The sequence below is a fragment of the Erpetoichthys calabaricus genome, chromosome 10 (assembly GCF_900747795.2).
Source record: "Erpetoichthys calabaricus chromosome 10, fErpCal1.3, whole genome shotgun sequence".
Taxonomy (NCBI): domain Eukaryota; kingdom Metazoa; phylum Chordata; class Cladistia; order Polypteriformes; family Polypteridae; genus Erpetoichthys; species Erpetoichthys calabaricus.
The window spans coordinates 144,055,323-144,069,757 of NC_041403.2; the positions used below are offsets into that span (position 1 = coordinate 144,055,323).

Here is a 14,435-nt window from a genome sequence, read left to right on the forward strand (position 1 = left end):
TAATTTAATATTATTTATTGTATCAGTATGCTGCTGCTGAAGAATGTTAATTTCCCATTGGGATTAATAAAGTATCTATCTATCTATCTACTTCCGGGTCAAAGACTATAAAAGGACTGTGGGAAATCCCAGACATTGAGCTGAGCTGAGAGGCAGGGTGGCTAAACGTCTGGCAGTGGAGGATTGGTTATTGATTAGTGATTTGTTTATTGTTTGAGTATTGTGGAGAGTAGTGTGCTTTGTGCACTTATTTGTTCAAATAAATATTATTATTGGACTTTTATCTGGTGTCTGACGTCTGGTCTGAGGGTTCAAGGGGTCGACAGTGCCTCAAATTGTCACACTGTATTCTCAATAAATGCAGGATAGTCACTGAACTGCTGCAAGGGTTATTCCATACCTCCATAACGAACCAGACAGCATAAATCATACATACAGAGAAGCTGTTGTTGCACAGTTTAAAATACTATTAAAGTCTTTATTTATTGTCTTACACATTTTTTATTTTAAGGTTATGTAACCTTTTTACTTTCTTTTTTTTTTTAACTGTATTAGCTTTTATACTGTAATTGGGAGTAACACACAAGTAATAAATGTAACAACAATTATGAAACATATAATGACAGTGATTCTATGCTGCCTTTGGTAATATTCTGACAATTATGAAGACAGAACTGAAACATGGATACCGATTATGTACAAATATATACCATCTATGGGGTTAAATAAACGATCTTATCCTGTAGTCCATATTACCATGTCTGTCGCCACAGAAACAGACCCCCTTCTGAAGCAGCTAGAATGCAGACTACAGCAAATCATTAATTCTCTCACATATTCTCAGCAAAGCACTCAAGTCATACAGATTCCAAGCCGTGTAAAATAAACTGGGTTGTCTACTGAGACTTGGTTAAGTTTCATGGTGACTGCAAGGTAATCTGCAGGAAGACTGACACATTCAGTTTCAGTATTTCTGAAACTGGTCCTTACATACAGAGCAAGATCAGTATTTTAATACAAGTTATGTTTACTTAAGTGCCGGACTTCCTCTCTCATATTAAGATAGGGTCCTAATAACTGGCAAATAAAAGCCCCCAATTAATAAACTGGCTAGCATAAATACCATCAGACATAGTGGTAGTTCAGGTGAGACTGAGTAACACTCAATTACAGTATAATATTATGTCTAATGAAAATTCATGTGTATAGATTTACAGGGTAAAGCAATCAAAGTGAACATATTTGGACCTTCTACTTATACATAATGTGCAGATTTATAACCATTTACATAATCATATTATCCCATTAACATAGCGCAAAAGGAAGGAGACACAGTTCCACTTTTGCTTGTAAATGTAGTTTGTTTAATTTATACTTGTGCCAATCTGCTGCAAACAAAATATTCAATGCCGAAGGGATTCTAAATATTTTTTCTGACTTCACAGTTGGAGTTTTTAGACATGTATATGATCTCACCACAGCAGGACACCAAGTCAGTGGTGCAGACATGAAACAAGAGTGATAATAGTGCAAGAGCACAACCATAGTGCAACCAACACTAACACAAGAAAGAGGGATTACAGCATTACATTTTATAATTAGCAACAATACACATGTTTAGTTACATTTTTGTAAGTAATGAGTAATGTAACTGAATTATTTTTAACAGGAACATTTCCTGACATTGGTCCTTTGATGACATCTGCTTTCTATATCTGGATATGTTGTTAATAAAAAGTATCATCCCTTGAATGAGCAATGTAAATAAACTGGTGTGTCTTATGCAATTTGCTGAATAAATACAAGTGGAATACCGATGTAACAAAATTCATGGGACCATAAAAATATTTTGTTATAACAAAAATGGGGAAAATACGTATACTATTGTGACCAGGGTCCCCAGCAATTCGTCATCTCTTAACAGCAGCGGCGCAAAGATAGCTCCGCAGCCGCTCTGCTGTGTCTGATAAGCAAGGACAAAGCAATTGGTTGTACTCTGCAGGATCAGGTTTACCGCAAAACATACTTGTTGCATGATATTTACATCATTTAATTCCGGGCTTTGGCCTGCTCTTCCTCGCACTCTCCTGGTCTGACACAGTGGTGATTCCGAGCTACTGGTGTTCTTCTAATCTGAAAAAGGGATCTAAAGTAGGATGACTGAACCCATGTGGAAGCTCCTATCTCATGTGTTTGAGTACTGAAGCAACAGCTCAAATTTTGAATGAAGTCTTAAGACTGTACCTGCCTTCTCTATACAGTAATAAAGTGTCTGTATTTTCCTTGGAAACCTGGGGCCTCATGTATAACGCTGTGCGTAGAATTCACACCATATCATGGCGTATGGACAAAAGTAGAAATGTGCTTACGCACAAAAAATTCCAGATGCATAAATCTTTGCATACGCAAACTTCCACGTTCTTCTGCTACATAAATCCCAATCAGCGTGAAAAGTAACGCACGTGCACGCGCCTGCTGCCCCACCCCAACTCCTCCCAGAATTACGCCTCTTTGAATATGCAAATCAATATAAATAGCCGTTAAGCGCAGCGTTCTGTGAAAAGACAATGGGAAAAGCATGGGGGAAAAATAGAAGAATTTCAGCGAATACCAAGTGGAGGCAAAGAAAAACTTACTATTCGTTGGTTTAAACAGTGATATAATCAACAAAAGGAAGTTGATCGAGTGACATATAGTGTCGGAGAAACTCGAAAGCTCAAGTTCACAAAGTCTCACAGTGCCTGAAATAAAAAAGAAGTTGTCATATGAAAGCTTATTATGTTACAGAGAAAAAAAAATAGGCACACAGTGGGGAAAAAAGCTCGAAATTTCCACTTTAAATCACGTAGTTTATTTTGTCATTAAAGTAGAACATCATAAACTTCATCTTAAGATCGTTTAATTTACTAGTTTCTCAAATCCCATCGTAAGTAAAGTAGCACGTTAAATGCTTTGTTTTGTATTTGATCTTCTATGTGCTCTGTGTGTGTGAATCACTACGTGCTTCCGGGCTTTCTATTCCTCCGACAGGACACAGAATCCATTACATTTGCAATATTACAGCTCTCTGAATAATTAAAATATAGAGGTGTATACGTGATATCTTTTTCATGATGATAGGAATGAAAGCATGTTATTAAACATGGGAACATGGTGGCGCAGTGATTGTTCATGTCTCACGCAAGATGCTTGCTGCACCATGTGCGACCGATAAAATAATTTATTGCAGCAGTACTGTCTCTTTCAAACGTACTAACCTCCAATTCTTGTTCTTATTTTTCTTTCTCCAAATACCCAATCGCCACACAATCAGCTCTGTAATAGACGTTAAGCCATCTGTAAGCTTAGAACAACGATTCTTCAAAACGTTTAAGGAACACTGATGAAACATCTTCGTAGTACGTGTTTAATTATTCTATCCATCTATCCTTCCAGTGTCGCGCCATCCCAGCAAGAACACAGCACGAGGTAGGAACAATCCGTGAACTAGCTAGCGCTGCGGCACTGTGTCCCCACGTTTCATTATTAACAATGTAGATTATTTAAATGAAGTTAAAGTTTTATCTGTATAATATAATCAACATATTTTGCTGCATTTCATCTTAAAAATGATATCATCATCATATGTAAATACGTGTTTTATAAAGTGGCACAGGTTGTGCAATATTATAACTGTAGAGCAAGTTTACAGTGAGGTAATTGTACTTATAAGTACAAACAGCTCTACAAGGAGCACTTGATGGACTGATTGAGTGCATTTATACTTCTTGGGATGAAACTGTTTCTGAACCGCGAGGTCCGTACAGGAAAAGCTCTGAAGCGTTTTGCCGTGGCTGAGGCAGCGTGTGCTTGATACTGTATACCAATAATTCTCTTTCTGATCAGCTGCTGCTGTGAATCCAAACTCAGATACAGTGATATAAATACTCCGAGTGGTGCAGTGAGAGTAATATGGAAAAAGATGATCCACTGTGGCAACCCTTAATGAGAGCACCTGAAAGAAGAAAAAGAAGGTGCAGTGAGAGTAACAACGCTAAAGCAGTTATGGTATTTGGAATACTTTGGCTATTCCCTGGACCATTATATTGTTACAGGTTAATTACAATCAGATGCATTACAATAATAAACAATATGCAGTTAGTTTCAGGAATGTGGATCTAAGAAAGAAAGGGTAACCACACAGGAACAGTAGCACTGCTTTGACGCTGGGTGCCGCCAGTCTATAAAATCGAGCGGAGAACTTGCGTACGCCAGGGTATGAGGTACCGTGGAAATGTGCGTGGCTTTAGGATTTATACATCGCGATTTGAGCGTGGAAACATTCGTATGCAACATTTCTGTGCGTATGCACCGTTTATACATGAGGCCCCTGGACTCTACTTCCTGTCTCTTATGCAACTCTGTGACCCAAGTTTGACAATACTTGTATAAAAAAAACAGCTTCTTAAACTGCAAAAAATGTTTAATTTGAAAATGGAATATTAGGTGCAACTTTTTTTTTTCATAGAAATACAAGTATGAATACAGAATGACAATGAGACATCATATGCAATAAACTAACGGCATTTCTCACTTTTTTTGTTCATCACAAAGAGAACTTTGAAAAGCGCTATGAAACTTGAACAGTACAGTAGCCAGTAATGACACAAATACCCACATATATGCTTGGTGGAGCACTGACTCAGAATTTGGTTATGTCTATGATGTCATGCCAACACTCTTGCCGAGACTGCCTGAGACTGGAAATTTCGCAAAAGATTGTCATTTCCTTTTGGTCTAACAAGAAAGAGACCGCCAGTTGCAGGGTTCCCGAGACTCAGCAAAAGTATAGGCATGGCATTAATCATTTTTTGCATCGCGTTATTATCTTCATTATACTGAAATTTAAATTTTGTTAAAATGCAATCCCTTAAACATGATGCTGTATGAACATTTGTCTGGGCCAACAAAAAGTATTCTGAAAATGTCATTACTTCGGTATTTCAACTCAAAATTATATATTGAGCTCATCTGTCTCGCTTAAAACTGTCCAAAATGTTTCCAGCAGTGATCCATGACTTTCTGTTTCACTGGGGTACCAATATGATAGATAGATAGATACTTTATTAATCCCAAGGGGAGATTCACATCAGCAGCATACTGATAAAGAAAATATTAAATTAAAGAGTGATAACAATGCAGGTATACAGACAGACAAAAACTTTGAATAATGTTAACGTTTACCCCCCCGGGTGGAATTGAAGAGTCGCATAGTATGGGGGAGGAACGATCTCCTCAGTCTGTCAGTGGAGCAGGAAAGTGACAGCAGTCTATCGCTGAAGCTGCTCTTCTATCTGGAGATGATACTGTTCAGTGGATGCAGTGGATTCTCCATTATTGACAGGAGCCTGCTCAGTGCCCGTCGCTCTGCCACAGATGTCAAACTGTCCAGCTCCGTGTCTACAATGCCTTCCTCACCAGTTTGTCCAGGTGTAAGGCGTCTCTCTTCTTTATGCTGCCTCCCCAGCACACCACCGCGTAGAAGAGGGCACTCGCCACAACCGTCTGATAGAACATCTGCAGCATCTTATTGCAGATGTTGAAGGACACCAGCCTTTTAAGGAAGTATAGTCGGCTCTGCCCTTTCTTACACAGAGCATCAGTATTGGCAGTCCAGTTCAATTTATCATCCAGCTGCACTCCCAGGTATTTATAGGTCTGCACCCTCTGCACACAGTCACCTCTGATGATTACGGGGTCCATGAGGGGCCTGGGCCTCCTAAAATCCACCACCAGCTCTTTGGTTTTGCTGGTGTTCAGGTGTAGGTGGTTTGAGTCACACCATTAAACAAAGTCCTTGATTAGGTTCTATACTCCTCCTCCTGCAGCCCACGATAGCAGTGTCGTCAGCGAACTTTTGCACGTGGCAGGACTTCGAGTTGTATTTGAAGTCCGATGTATATAGGCTGAACAGGACCGAAGAAAGTACAGTCCCCTGCGGCGCTCCTGTGTTGCTGACCACAATGTCAGACCTGCAGTTCCCAAGACGCACATACTGAGGTCTGTCTTTAAGATAGTCCACGATCCAGGCCACCAGGTATGAATCTACTCCCATCTCTGTCAGCTTGTCCCTAAGGAGCAGAGGTTGGATGGTGTTGAAGGCGCTAGAGAAGTCTAGAAACATAATTCTTACAGCACCACTGCCTCTATCCAAGTGGGAGAGGGATCGGTGTAGCATGTAGATGATGGCATCCTCCGCTCCCACCTTCGAAGGCGTAATGGACCTGTGGCCTCAGGTGGTGAAGCAGCAGCCGCTCCATGGTTTTCATCATATGTGACGTCAGAACGACAGGCCGGAAGTCATTCACCTCACTAGGATGTGATACCTTTGGGACTGGGGTGATGCAAGATGTTTTCCAAAGCCTCGGGACTCTCCCCTGTTCCAGGCTCAGGTTGAAGATGCGCTGTAGAGGACTCCCCAGCTCCAACGCACAGGCCTTCAGCAGTCGTGGCGATACTCCATCTGGACCCGCTGCTTTGCTGGCGCAAAGTCTCCTCAGCTCTCTGCTTACCTGGGCTGCTGTAATTGTGGGTTGGGGTAAACTCTCTCCTATGCTGGTATCAGCAGAAGGATGGGTGGAGGGTGCAGTACTCCAAGATGAGAGTGGGTTAGGGTGGTCAAACCTGTTAAAAAAGTTGTTCATCTGGTTTGCTCTCTCCACATCTCTCTCGATGGTGGCACCCCACTTCGAGCTGCAGCCAGTGATGATCTTCATCCCATCCCACACTTCCTTCATGCTGTTATTCTGCACCTTCTGCTCCAGCTTTCTCCTGTACTGCTCCTTCGCCACCCTGAGCTGGACTCGGAGTTCCTTCTGCACGCGCTTGAGCTCATACTGATCACCGCCTTTATTTTCTTCTGGTTCAAAAGGCCCTTGATGTCACTTGTAATCCATGGCTTGTTGTTAGCATAGCAGCGTACTGTTCTTACTGGAACTACAATGTCCATACAGAAGTTGATGTAGTCAGTAGTGCAGTCAACAACCTCTTCAATGTTCTCACTATAAGATCCCTGCAGGAAATCCCAGTCCGTAGTTCCAAAGCAGTCTCTCAGAGCCTGCCCTGCCTCAGGGGACCACTTACTGAATGAGCGTGTGATTGTAGGTAGCTCCCTCACTCTTGGTTTGTAGTGAGGCTGAAGCAGAACCAGGTTATGATCTGGTTTCCCAAGCGCAGGCAGCGGGGTGGTGCTGTATATGTGTCTTTAACGTTTGCATACAGTAGGTCAATAGTCCTATTTCCCCGGGTGTTACAATCCACATACTGGGAGAAGGCAGGTAATGTTTTGTCCAGTGTTACATAGTTGAAGTCTCCAGCGATTAGCACAAGTGCCTCGGGGAGCTGTGTTTGTAATTTAGCCACATCGGAATGGATGATGTCACCCGCTATCTCCATGTCCGCCCGAGGAGGGATGTATACAATAACAAGAATGACGTGTCCAAACTCTCTGGGCAAGTAATAGGGACGCAGACTTATGGCCAACAGTTCGATGTCCCTGCAGCAAGTGGAGATTTTAACGTTAACATGTCCAGAGTTGCACCATCTTGTATTGACATAGAGCGCAAGTCCTCCTCCTTTGTGCTTCCCGCAGGTACTTGCGTCTGTGTCTGCTCTAACTGTGCTAAACCCAGGTAGCTCCACGCTAGCATCTGGGATGTTAGTTGTTAGCCACGTTTCACTAAAACACAACAAACTGCATTCTCTGTAGGTCCTGACATTTTTCACCAGCGCAGCCAGTTTGTCGATTTTATTTGGTAGTGAGTTCACATTTCCCAGGATCACAGAAGGCACTGAAGGATTGTAGCGCCACTTTCTCACTAAATTTTATCTTAGCACCGGCTCTACTGCCACGATACGGCCTTCTTATCTCGTCAGGTAAATAAGGAACCACACCAGCGCGGGCATTTGTTCTCAGCGCTTGAAGCTGACTACTTGAATAGACAAGTCTTGGCCTGTAAAAATCCATGTCCAAGTAGTAAAAAGTGTCCTGTTTACAAGTCCACATAAAAGAAAGTGGTAGAAGTTAACAGTGAAATAGAAAAAAGGTATAAAAAATAAAGTCATACATGGAGCTGCTGGAATAGCTGCCACTCACGGCGGTGCCTGAGTTATATACCTGATGGGGTGTAGAGGCCAGATTCCTGTATTCATTCATCAACATGAGAAAAATAAGACAACACACAGTTCAAATGAGAGAAAAGTGTGTTGACCTTAATAAGTAATGGAAGGGCTTTAAAAAAATTGTTACTTAGCAGAAAATGCCCATATCTACAGTTGGGGCAATATACACATCCAATAGAACATTTTTGATCACTCTGAGCATAGATTTATATGGGCCATTATTACATACAGTGCATCCGGAAAGTATTCACAGCGCATCACTTTTTCTACATTTTGTTATGTTACAGCCTTATTCCAAAACGGATTAAATTCATTTTTTTCCTCAGAATTCTACACACAGCACCCCATAATGACAAAATGAAAAAAGGTTACTTGAGGTTTTTGCAAATTTATTAAAAATAAAACAAAGTAATCACATGTACATAAGTATTCACAGCCTTTGCTCAATACTTTGTTGATGCACCTTTGGCAGCAATTACAGCCTCAAGTCTTTTTGAATATGATGCCACAAGCTTGGCACACCTATCCTTGGCCAGTTTCGCTTATTCCTCTTTACAGCACCTCTCAAGCTCCATCGGGTTGGATGGGAAGCATCGGTGCACAGCCATTTTAAGATTTCTCCAGAGATGTTCAATCAGATTCAAGTCTGGGCTCTGGCTGGGCCACTCAAGGACATTCACAGAGTTGTCCTGAAGCCACTCCTTTGATATCTTGGCTGTGTGCTTAGGGTCGTTGTCCTGCTGAAAGATGAACCGTCGCCCCAGTCTGAGGTCAAGAGCGCTCTGGAGCAGGTTTTCATCCAGGATGTCTCTGTACATTGCTGTAGTCATCTTTCCCTTTATCCTGACTAGTCTCCTAGTCCCTGCTGCTGAAAAACATCCCCACAGCATGATGCTGCCACCACCATGCTTCACTGTAGGGATGGTATTGGCCTGGTGATGAGCGGTGCCTGGTTTCCTCCAAACATGATGCCTGGCATTCACACCAAAGAGTTCAATCTTTGTCTCATCAGACCACAGAAATTTTCTCTCTCATGGTCTGAGAGTCCTTCAGATGCCTTTTGGCAAACACCAGGCGGGCTGCCATGTGCCTTTTACTAAGGAGTGGCTTCCGTCTGGCCACTCTACCATACAGGCCTGATTGGTGGATGGCTGCAGAGATGGTTGTCCTTCTGGAAGGATCTCCTCTCTCCACAGGGGACCTCTGGAGCTCTGACAGAGTGACCATCGGGTTCTTGGTCACCTCCCTGACTAAGGCCCTTCTCCCCCGATCGCTCAGTTTAGATGGCCGGCCAGCTCTAGGAAGAGTCCTGGTGGTTTCGAACTTCTTCCACTTACGGATGGTGGATGCCACTGTGCTCATTGGGACCTTCAAAGCAGCAGAAATTTTTCTGTAACCTTACTCAGATTTGTGCCTCAAGACAATCCTGTCTCGGAGGTCTACAGACAATTCCTTTGACTTCATGCTTGGTTTATGCTCTGACATGAACTGTCAACTGTGGGACCTTATTTAGACAAGTGTGTGCCTTTCCAAATCATCTGAATTTACCACAGGTGGAATCCAATTAAGCTGCAGAAACATCTCAAGGATGATCAGGGGAAACAGGATGCACCTGAGTTCAATTTTGAGCTTCATGGCAAAGGCTGTGAATACTTATGTACATGTGATTTCTCAATTTTTTTATTTTTAATAAATTTGCAAAAACCTCAAGTAAACTTTTTTCACATTGTCATTATGGGGTGTTGTGTGTAGAATTCTGAGAGAAAAAAAATGAATTTAATCCATTTTGGAATAAGGCTGTAACATAACAAAATGTGGAAAAAGTGATGCGCTGTGAACACTTTCCGGATGCACTGTATATATAGTCATCATACTGTTTGGTCTGAGACCAGTCAAAGGGAGTCAGGCAACACAGTGACCAAAAAACAATCTCACATTTAATATATATGCAATCTTATGGTGTAAATCAATACTCAGCAAAAATCTGTTCATTAAAAATTAATGTTATAGTTATCAGGCTTTTGAATAAAATAAGAACTGAAGTCATATTAGCCCCAACTGTATGTCATTTGGAGAAATCAGAATACAATTTCATCTAACAAAGTAAATATACAGAGTAAAATGACTGCAGCCTAAAATTTATTCTTTAGGTTCTTGAGGTGATTTTTTGCTCAAGTCACGGTCTTCTCTGGGATTAAGCATGACAAAGCCAAATAACAGTGAGATGGGCAGTGCAGGCACAACACACACAATAAACAATGGAAAGCTGCCTTTATAGGAGTATGTGCTTCTACTGAGACCCATACAGTGAAACCCCACTTGAAGAAAGTAATCTTTGCCTCAAATGAACAAAACAGGCTACTCTCCATACAAAATTAGTTGAAAGATGCCCATTCTTTATTAATTATATACGTTGTCACACACATGGGCAAAAGGGAGGCAGCTAAAGGGCTCAATAGAAGGTAATTTCTGGTAATACCGGGGGTGGCAGGGTGAACTAATCCTTTCACTTATCTCCCCGCAGACCAAATGCAGGAAATTCTGCCCGTCTCCCATGACATCATTTCTGGTCCCACCCCTGAAGACGTCACTTCCAGACAAGCAGAAGAGCCCACCTCCTAATGATGTAATTTCCACATCCCAAGACGTCCTATCCTGATGACCTCATTTCCAGTTCCAGTCCCAAGATCTCTCCTCTTTCTGTTTTTTAACTATGTATCTGCAATGTTTCCTAACCTGTTCAGTTCTGTTTAGGACTCGTCTGTAAAGACCATTTTTCTTAACTTTTGCATTTGCAACCACTTTCAATTATACTGGAGGCTGCCCCAAATCTTTTTTTGTTGTGTCAAGGCATGTTTATTTACCATAATGTTCACCTACATTTTCTTTACCCTAACTAACACTGCATGCTTAGAAAAACAGTATGATCAGCCTGGACAGTTAATAAAAACAAATACACTAAAAAAAATAGCAATATGAGGGATCACAAAGTAGACTGATAAATACTACCCTTAACAGACATGAATAGTAAAATAATATGCAATCTTTGGAATAGAGTGATTAAATGAACAAAAATAATAACTTAACTATAGTGGTTCATACTCCTATGGTATTACAGTTATAGAAAGTCTAGAATATTCAACATTTATCTGCAAATAAATGGTTGTATGGCTGAAAGTGACATTAAGCAAACTTCTTTTCTGATACTGACAAACTTATCCATGCTTTTATTATACCCCTCATTGACTACTGTAATTCTTTATTAGCAGGTGCACCTGCTAATCTTTTATCACAACTCCAGCTGGTTTAACACTGTGCTGCAAGAGTCCGTACAAAAACCCACAGCAGTGAGCACAATACACCCATCCTGCTCCAGTTTCACTGGCTCCCTGTATCTTATAGGATGGAGTATAAAATTCTATTAATTATCTATAAAGCTTTAAATGGCCTTGCATCAGACTACATCAGTAACCTCCTCCATCAATATACTCCTGGATCTTGTTGTGCCTCAAACTAACCTGTGCTCTATGGGTGAGAGAGCCTTCTGCTCTATTGCAAAAAGATTCTGGAATGATTTCACTAAATTAGATCAGTTGACTCAGTTAATTCTTTTAAAAATACCACTTAAAACTAATTTGTTCAAGAATGAAATTTATTTACCATGGCATTCGGACACTTTATATCAGTGTACCCTTTCTGTTCAGGTGCTCAAAATGATATGCATTTGTATCACAAATTATGTTATTTGTTCAGGTTTTTTTTCATTGTACTTTTATTTATTACTCTGATTTATTGTAATTTGTTTTAATTCAAAGATTTGTGTTTCCTGTGTTAATCATTACGTATTATTTTATGCTGATATTATTTTGTATCCTATGTTGTGCATTTAAACTTATCTGCTTTTTCCAATGTTCATTTTTAATATATATGAATCAATTTGAGTATGGGAAAGGCACTATGCAAATAAAATGTACTAATTTTATTAAGGGCTTCTTAGTACCATTAAGTGAGATACTGCTATAGAAGTGTTTTATAGCAGACTGCATAGACAGCAAGAAAGACACAATGATATGCACTATGTGAGGTAACTCTGGGCATGATATGTATATTATAAAAACAACCTTTTAGGGTGTTTAAATTTCAAGCACAAAAAAATCCTACTGCACAGTGATATTCTACGTGGCAAGCTAGAATTTTTCTCTGACAATTTTCAGCAAGGTTTACATAAATATCAATCTTGTAATAATGCAACTTACTAAACCAAACGAAAATAGCTTATGTTTAATAATGCTGGTAAAGACATTTTACACATACAATAAGTAAGAGAGGGTGTTTAATATTATTATATAATACAACAATTCAGGTGTACCAATCCATTTGTTGAGATTCTGAAGTGGATAGGGTGTGTGTGCATGCTTAGTATACAAGAGTAGGCCAATCCAAAACAAAATTTTGCAAGCCCTACTCAACGCACATTTACTGAATCATACCTTGTACAGGTCAGCCCTTAAGTTTGCTGATTTACAATTGGTGGATCCACATATTCCCAGGTTACTCATTAATAATTAAGTTGAAATTATTTTGTAAGTTTCACAATCTATTGCGGAAAACTATAAACGATGCTGTAACAGTGCTATTTAAGTGGACTGAAAAACCCAGCAAACCCAGGAGTACTGCATCAATGGGCAGCTTCGCCAGTTGCTGCAAGGGCTGCTAGATGAAAGTGTGCCCTAAGAAGCCAATAGGATCGCTATCGGCAGTGTCTTTTTCTTTTGCTGCTTCACTGCACAACTGGAGTACAATTACACCCATCGTATTATAGTTTTCTCTGGATTTATGTTCTTGTCCTGTGCTCACTTGTTCGTGTGATTTCGTCTTGGTTGGAAAATGTCTTCATCTGGGAGTGCTCCCAACTTGTAGAAATCTTCACATACATTGGCATCATAAGCCAGGTTTCCATCCAAGGAGTTTTTGCGAAAAAATATTTAGCGCTTCAAATTTTTTTACCGATATAGCTAATGGAAATGCTAATTATCGATAAAATGTTGTACATGTCGACATAATATTTTTCCGTTTAACTTTAGCGCATAAATTCCATATCGATACTTCAGATGTCGCAAAAACTACATTGGAAACAGTTTTTGTCGGAAAAAAGGGCTTTAACGCAAATAAATGTGTCACATTTTCATCACGTGCAATCAAAACGAGAATGGCGGAGCGGTTCGCATGGTCTGATGAAGAGAGTTTTTTTTTTGATTAAACGTCGTTATTTTGTATTAATTCAAATTTCAGTTTTAATTAAAAACCTTAAGGGAAGCAGGTTAATTCAGTTGTTATCGCACTGTGAAGGGATGTTGAAAGGTAGGCTCACCTGTACAGATCCGATGCTGCAAACACAGCTGCATCATGGGCACTTCCAGGAGTGCCAAAGCAAATGTCTCGTATCATGCACCTGTCATCAACAAGGGCCTGGAGAACAATAGATGGCCACCATTTGCGATTAATGTAATCGCGGTAGCCTTCCGTCGGGGGAAGAATAGGCACATGCGTGCCATCCAGCGCACCGTAAATCTGTGGCACAAGATGCACCAAGGAATTGCGGTATGCAATTTCATTGGCCTCCGCTACAGTCGGAAGTCTGATATAACACCGCATTAATTTTTCTTTAATAGCGGTGCACACAGCATATACACATCGATGGACGGTAGTTTTACTAACCCCGAAAGTTTCTCCAACTACTCTATACTCGGCGCAGGTTGCCAGCTTGTAAAGGGCGATGGCAATCCACTTTTGGGTTGGAACCGGTGGTCGGTGGCAACCTGTGATGGGCGCAACATCAGGACTGATGAATCCACACAACATCTCAAACGTCGGCCGTGTCATTATAAAATGTTGCAGCCAGAGATTTTCTGTTAAGTGTCTCTCCACCACCTCCTCCCAGAAGGTCTTATTCTGTCGTCTCTCCCATACCCGTGGGTTTTGTCGCACTGGGGTACTTTCTTCGAGCTCTAGGGCTATCAGACAAGCAACTGCTTCATTCTGCTGTCGTCTTCGGATATTATGTACAATTCCAATTATTTGTGAAACTGAAATAACAGTAAGCTGGTCTGAATAATCTCTCCATTTCTTTGTTTCTTTGTTTAGTGGAGGGGGTGTAACGTGGAAAACAAAAGGTAGATAATTTGCGACATACACAAAATTATGTATGGAAACGGCTCAAGGGCAGATTTTTTTCGCGATACAACTAAAGTTATGCGACAGTTCGTTTGGGGGGG

The 14,435-nt window shown here is 40.7% G+C and overlaps 1 protein-coding gene across 2 annotated transcripts in view; it reads right to left on the reverse strand.

Moving 5' to 3' along the window:
• chd6 (chromodomain helicase DNA binding protein 6) overlaps positions 1 to 14,435 on the reverse strand; it is a 254,759-nt gene that overhangs the window by 173,393 nt on the left and 66,931 nt on the right. The gene's annotated exons all lie outside the window — the stretch shown is intronic.